Genomic DNA, 7,572 nt, shown 5'->3' with positions numbered 1-7,572 from the left:
TTTCTTAACATGACATAAACAAATGTAAGCCTATGCAACATTAACCAATTAAAAACAGTTCTGTAGTAATGAGGTTTGTGCAGTAAGCTATAGGACCAATACATTATCACCACACATTGGCTTTGCTTGAATATACATGTCAATGCATTGTTGTGACGGACATTTAAAAAAATTATTATATTTCAACATTTGAGGTAGGCTATATGATCACACCGGTAATAGATCCATTGTTGTGTTACTTCTGAGGCACAGCTGACACAGTATATTTAAATAATTTGCTTTTTATTTTACTGGGCTGATGGTGCCTGCATCTGACGGTCTGTCTCAGCGGAGGGAGAGAGCAGCAGACTGAGGGTCCGTCTCTCAACATCCCTCCTCTCTCTCCCTTTCCTCCACTGACACTGACCCGAAAGGTACACCGTCTTCCAGCTGATGGCGAAACTCGAAATCGCACTAGTTCTGCCTCGTACACAAATTCATGTTGTTACTCCTACGAACAGAGAAATATTCCTTGATATTAAAAGAGACCCAAGCCGCTGATAATAACAACAACGCCTGTAGATCCACTTTCCTCCTCATTCATTAGAGCTGCAGTGCTGGTTGTAGCGCTGAGTGGAAATAGGAACAACGTGCATTTAATGGTTTATAAAAGTGTTGAATACAAAGTGTTGACAGTGCTGAGTAAGACCTTAAACATGAACTCACTCATAAAAACAGCAGCTCTTCGCTGCATTCGTTGACAGTCTCTCTCTAGTCATGGTTTTAAACAATTAGAAATCTCTCAGTATCATCTTCGCTGTAGCTTTCTTCTATGCCTGCTACGTTATTGCAGACTCGGTCATCTGAGCCATCTGATTGGCCAGCGGGAGCATAGTGCACTTGATTTCATCACCAGGCCCACCAGGAAGACAGAGATGGTACCGTCTGACACATGAAATGGCAACAGTTTGTCCACACGGCGCGCAGGGCCGCTGCCTGCACCACCAACAGCCCGAGACTGATATAAAAACATAGGAACACAAGGCTTTATAGTTGGGTCTTTTATACAGAAATGCCTTGGAGATCGACTAGAAATGCCTTGGAGATCGACTAGAAATGCCTTGGAGATCGACTAGAAATGCCTTGGAGATCGACTAGAAATGCCTTGGTGTTCGACTAGAAATGCCTTGGAGATCGACTAGAAATGCCTTGATCGACTAGAAATGCCTTGGAGATCGACTAGAAATGCCTTGGTGATCGACTAGAAATGCCTTGGAGATCGACTAGAAATGCCTTGGTGAAACGCCTCGACTAGAAACGCCTTGGTGATCGACTAGAAATGCCTTGGAGTTCGACTAGAAATGCCTTGGTGATCGACTAGAAATGCCTTGGATGTTCCGACTAGAAATGCCTTGGAGATCGACTAGAAATGCCTTGGAGATCGACTAGAAATGCCTTGGTGATCGACTAGAAATGCCTTGGAGATCGACTAGAAATGCCTTGGTGATCGACTAGAAATGCCTTGGAGATCGACTAGAAATGCCTTGGTGATCGATTGGTGAACTGCTTTTTTAAGTGTTCTACTAGAAATGCCTTTTTAAGTTGATCGACAAAATAGAAAAATGATGAAACATTACATTTGGAGATCGATTAGCCCAAATGCTATAAACATTGAAGCGCTTTGAATATCAGATTCACTAGAAATGCCTTGGTGATCGTCTTATAAATGATTGAGATCAGAAACTAGAAATATTTAACCCCTTGGGTGTCCTAGAGCAATGCAACATTGAGAAACGTGATCGATTGAGAGACCACTGCTATTAGAGTTTAAGACTGAGAAGACAGGGGGGTCTCCTTCTACTAAGCTAACATATGCAATTAACAGTTTTAAGGGGTCATACCTATGTATAACAAAATATTTATTTAAAATTATCTCTAGAAACAGACATTTGGCCTTACTGCTATTAGACCCAGAATTGACTATAATCTCTATATTAACAGACAGGTTTTCATATCAGATTCACACATGAAACATCCAGATAGCTCTAGCATTAACAAGTGTCTGTCTTATACCAGAGATATACCCAGATAAGATCAGGAAACTATTTTACTCCTTCTGACACATATTTAACTCCATTAACAGACAGGTTTTCAGGGTGTCCTAGTCTGACCAACACCGCTAACGTATATCTCTATTAACACGTTTTCAGGGTGTCTCCTAGTCTGAGAACAGACTCACCTTCCCACAGAGGGGTCATATCTGACCAACACCGCTATTAGCTCGGCCACAGATTTTTAGTGAAAGACAGGTTTTCAGGGTGTCTCCTGGTCTGACCAACACCGCTATTAGCTCGGCCACCCAGATATATCTCTAGCATTAACAGACAGGTTTTCAGGGTGTCTCCTGGTCTGACCAACACCGCTATTAGCTCGGCCACCCAGATATATCTCTAGCATTAACAGACAGGTTTTCAGGGTGTCTCCTGGTCTGACCAACACCGCTATTAGCTCGGCCACCCAGATATATCTCTAGCATTAACAGACAGGTTTTCAGGGTGTCTCCTGGTCTGACCAACACCGCTATTAGCTCGGCCACCCAGATATATCTCTAGCATTAACAGACAGGTTTTCAGGGTGTCTCCTGGTCTGACCAACACCGCTATTAGCTCGGCCACCCAGATATATCTCTAGCATTAACAGACAGGTTTTCAGGGTGTCTCTAGCATTAACAGACAGGTTTTCAGGGTGTCTCCTGGTCTGACCAACACCGCTATTAGCTCGGCCACCCAGATATATCTCTAGCATTAACAGACAGGTTTTCAGGGTGTCTCCTGGTCTGACCAACACCGCTATTAGCTCGGCCACCCAGATATATCTCTAGCATTAACAGACAGGTTTTCAGGGTGTTTCCTGGTCTGACCAACACCGCTATTAGCTCGGCCACCCAGATATATCTCTAGCATTAACAGACAGGTTTTCAGGGTGTCTCCTGGTCTGACCAACACCGCTATTAGCTCGGCCACCCAGATATATCTCTAGCATTAACAGACAGGTTTTCAGGGTGTCTCCTAGTCTGACCAACACCGCTATTAGCTCGGCCACCCAGATATATCTCTAGCATTAACAGACAGGTTTTCAGGGTGTCTCCTGGTCTGACCAACACCGCTATTAGCTCGGCCACCCAGATATATCTCTAGCATTAACAGACAGGTTTTCAGGGTGTCTCCTGGTCTGACCAACACCGCTATTAGCTCGGCCACCCAGATATATCTCTAGCATTAACAGACAGGTTTTCAGGGTGTCTCCTGGTCTGACCAACACCGCTATTAGCTCGGCCACCCAGATATATCTCTAGCATTAACAGACAGGTTTTCAGGGTGTCTCCTGGTCTGACCAACACCGCTATTAGCTCGGCCACCCAGATATATCTCTAGCATTAACAGACAGGTTTTCAGGGTGTCTCCTGGTCTGACCAACACCGCTATTAGCTCGGCCACCCAGATATATCTCTAGCATTAACAGACAGGTTTTCAGGGTGTCTCCTGGTCTGACGAACAGCGCTATTAGCTCGGCCACCCAGATATATCTCTAGCATTAACAGACAGGTTTTTTTTAATGGTGATTTTTGTATTATGCTAATTCGATTTCCGCAGGGCGGGGTAATTGACTTAAGGAGGGTTAAGAGCAAATTAAAAGAGTCTATAAGTTTGAAACCAAACTGCCAAACAGGACTGTACCCTTTGGCCCTTTCAGGGCTCCAACTTAGGTAGTCCCAAATGGCACCCTATTCCCTATATAGTGCACTACTTTGGCCAGAGCCCTATTCCCTATATAGTGCACTACTTTGGCCAGAGCCCTATTCCCTATATAGTGCACTACTTTGGCCAGAGCCCTATTCCCTATATAGTGCACTACTTTGGCCAGAGCCCTATTCCCTATATAGTGCACTACTATAGACCAGAGCCCTATTCCCTATATAGTGCACTACTATAGACCAGAGCCCTATTCCCTATATAGTGCACTACTTTGGCCAGAGCCCTATTCCCTATATAGTGCACTACTTTGGCCAGAGCTCGATGGGCTGGTTAAAAGTAGTGCACTATATGTGGGAAAAAAGGTGCCATTTGATGCACACTTCAAAATAAAAGTAATAGCCGTACACTCAAGCTACACTACATGACCAAAAGTATGTGGACACCTGCTTGTCCAACATCTCATTCCAAAATCATGGGTATTAATATGGATTTGGTCCCCCGTTAGCTGCTATAACATTCTCCACTCTTCTGGGAAGACTTTCCACTAGATGTTGGAACATTGCTGCTATAACAGCCTCCACTCTTCTGGGAAGGCTTTCCACTAGATGTTGGGACATTGCTGCTATAACAGCCTCCACTCTTCTGGGAAGGCTTTCCACTAGATGTTGGAACATTGCTGCTATAACAGCCTCCACTCTTCAGGGAAGGCTTTCCACTAGATGCTGGAACATTGATAACAGCTGGGAACTTTCCATTGCTGGAACATTGCTGCTATAACACCCTCCACTCTTCTGGGAAGGCTTTCCACTAGATGTTGGAATATTGCTGCTATAACACCCTCCACTCTTCTGGGAAGGCTTTCCACTAGATGTTGGGACATTGCTGCTATAACAGCCTCCACTCTTCTGGGAAGGCTTTCCACTAGATGTTGGGACATTGCTGCTATAACAGCCTCCACTCTTCTGGGAAGGCTTTCCACTAGATGTTGGGACATTGCTGCTATAACAGCCTCCACTCTTCTGGGAAGGCTTTCCACTAGATGTTGGGACATTGCTGCTATAACAGTCTCCACTCTTCTGGGAAGGCTTTCCACTAGATGTTGGGACATTGCTGCTATAACAGCCTCCACTCTTCTGGGAAGACTTTCCACTAGATGTTGGGACATTGCTGCTATAACAGCCTCCACTATTCTGGGAAGGCTTTCCACTAGATGTTGGGACATTGCTGCTATAACAGTCTCCACTCTTCTGGGAAGGCTTTCCACTAGATGTTGGGACATTGCTGCTATAACAGCCTCCACTCTTCTGGGAAGACTTTCCACTAGATGTTGGGACATTGCTGCTATAACAGCCTCCACTATTCTGGGAAGGCTTTCCACTAGATGTTGGGACATTGCTGCTATAACAGCCTCCACTCTTCTGGGAAGGCTTTCCACTAGATGTTGGAACATTGCTCCCGGGACTTGCTTCCATTCGGGCACTGATGTTGGGCAATTAGGACTGACTCGAAGTCGGCATTCCAATTCATCCCAAAGGTGTTCGATGGGGTTGAGGTCAGGGCTCTGTGCAGGCCAGTCAAGTTCTTCCACACCAATCTCGACAAACCATTTCTGTATAGATCTAGCTTTGTGCACGGGGGCACTGTCATGCTGAAACAGGAAAGGGCCTTCCCCAAACTGTTGCCACAAAGTTGGAAGCACAGAATCATCTAGAATGTCATTGTATGTTGTGGCGTTAAGATTTCCCTTCACTGGAACTAAGAGGCCCGAACCATGAAAAACATCCCCAGACCATTATTCCTCCTCCACCAAACTTTACAGTTGTCTGTATGCATTGGGGCAGGTAGCGTTTTCCTGGCATCTGCTAAACCCAGATTCATCCGTCACGCTGCCAGATGGTGAAACGTGATTCGTTTCCACTGCTCCAGAGTCCAATGGCGGCGAGCTTTACTCCAGCCGACGCTTGGCATTGCGCATAGTGATATTAGGCTTGTGTGTGGCTGCTCATCCATGGAAACCCATTACTTAAAGGTCCCGACTAACAATTACTGTGCTGACGTTGCTTCCAGAGGCAGTTTGGAACTCAGTAGTGAGTTTTGCAACGGACGATTTTAACGCGCTACGCACTTCAGCACTCGGCGGTCCCGTTCTGTGAGCTTGTGTGGCCTGCCACTTCACGGCTGAGCCGTTGTTGCTCCTAGACGTTTCCACTTCACAATAACAGCACTTACAGTTGACCCGGGGCAGCTCTCGCAGGGCAGAAATTTGACGAACTGACTTGTTGGAAAGGTGTCATCCTATGACGGTGCCATGTTGAAAGTCACTGTGCTCTTCAGTAAGGCCCATTCTACTGACAATGTTTGTCTATGAAGATTGCATTGCTGTGTGCTCAATTTTATACATCTGGCAGCAACAGGTGTGGCTGAAACAGTGAAATCCACTAATTTGAAGGGGTGTCCACATACTTTTGTATATACAAAAGTATCCATGATGCAACAATTCAATAACCAACGTTAACAAAGCTGTCAACATTACAGCTGCTTCATCTGTGCATCATTCAACGTCAAAGCGGTCTTCATTAGGGCACCATTTGAGTCTGTCTGGAAATGCTGCTATTCTTCTCTGATTTTACAGACTCCCCTGAGCAACATACACACACTGACAGACATTGATCTATCACATTAAACAGTCCATAACCAGGCTGAGATTGATCTGATAGCAGAACAAATACGACTTAGTGCTTTTAAAACCCTGTGAAAACCTAACCACCGGGTCCCCCCTTAGTATAGTGATTAACAGCCTCAACGGCCAAACCAAGTGTCACTTCCTCTTTCGTTGACTAATCAGACCGCGAGTTCCTACTCAACAGACGAATAATAAAAATAATTTAAAAAAGTGATTTGATCAAAGTTTGAGTTCCTCGATGTCGTCGTCGAAGGAAGCAACGGCTCGTACGGCCGGCCTGCTCTCGGTCACGTGGAGGGAGGAAAGGAAGGGTCCGAGGGGGCCTGTTGGGGCCCTAGGCTCAAAGGGGAAAAAGCCCTCTCTGCAGCTGCGGGGCCCGGTGAGGGTGGAAGTGGGAGGGTTAAAGAGGATGTCTGGGGGGCTGTCGGAGACCGGGGAGGGGCTGGATGGGGGCCCAAAGAGCTGCTGCAACAAAGTAGACTTCCTCTCCTTTCCCGGGCCTGGTCCTAGGCCTCCTCTCTCCTCTCTCTCTGACCGACCCAGCAGAGCGTCCAGAGTCGAGGGCGGGGGTGGGGTTGGGAAGCCTGTACCCCCTCGTGGGGCCGGCCGTCCAAAGGACGGGGCGTAGCTACCGAAAGTCAGGTCCTCGCTTGAGTTCTGAGCCCTCATCCCCCTCCTCCCAGTCCCCGCTCCTGGACCCAAACCACTCTCTGCCCCGCCTCGCCCTGACGTGCCCCCCTCCTTGCTCCCCGCTCCCCACGCAGACCGCCCATCTCCTCCGGCTCAGTGAAGCTGAAGATGGAAGGGTTCTGGTTCCGTGAGTCGGAGAGCCGTGGAGGAGAACGTGCAGTGGAACCTGAGCTAGACTCCAGGGGTTCTGGGTCAACCTCGTAGAACAGCCCAGCGTTCTGGGGTGGCTCGTTCTGCTTGTCAATTTCCCTCAACTTTGCCAATAGTTGCTCCTTCCTGCGACGCTCTGCCTCCGCCACTTCCTGACTGGCTAGCGCCTCTTGGTTCCGCCTCGCAACCTCTTCCTTGACTTGGCCACGCCTCTTCCTGTTCTCTTCCTCCTTATGGATCAGCCTCTTACTCTCCTCCTCCTCTTTTTCCCAGCCTGTGTAGAGAGAGAGAAAGAAAGAGAGAAATATGGTTCAG

At 47.1% G+C, this 7,572-nt stretch overlaps 1 pseudogene; it reads right to left on the bottom strand.

Annotated features, from left to right (window-relative positions):
• Nucleotides 1–4,538: 4,538 nt before the first annotated feature.
• Nucleotides 4,539–7,541, bottom strand: LOC135539209 (lebercilin-like; annotated as a pseudogene).
• Between the last annotated feature and the right edge of the window lie 31 nt (nucleotides 7,542–7,572).

This window comes from Oncorhynchus masou, unplaced genomic scaffold, assembly GCF_036934945.1.
Source record: "Oncorhynchus masou masou isolate Uvic2021 unplaced genomic scaffold, UVic_Omas_1.1 unplaced_scaffold_2175, whole genome shotgun sequence".
In the NCBI taxonomy this organism is placed as follows: domain Eukaryota; kingdom Metazoa; phylum Chordata; class Actinopteri; order Salmoniformes; family Salmonidae; genus Oncorhynchus; species Oncorhynchus masou.
This window is presented reverse-complemented; position numbering and strand designations above follow the sequence as displayed.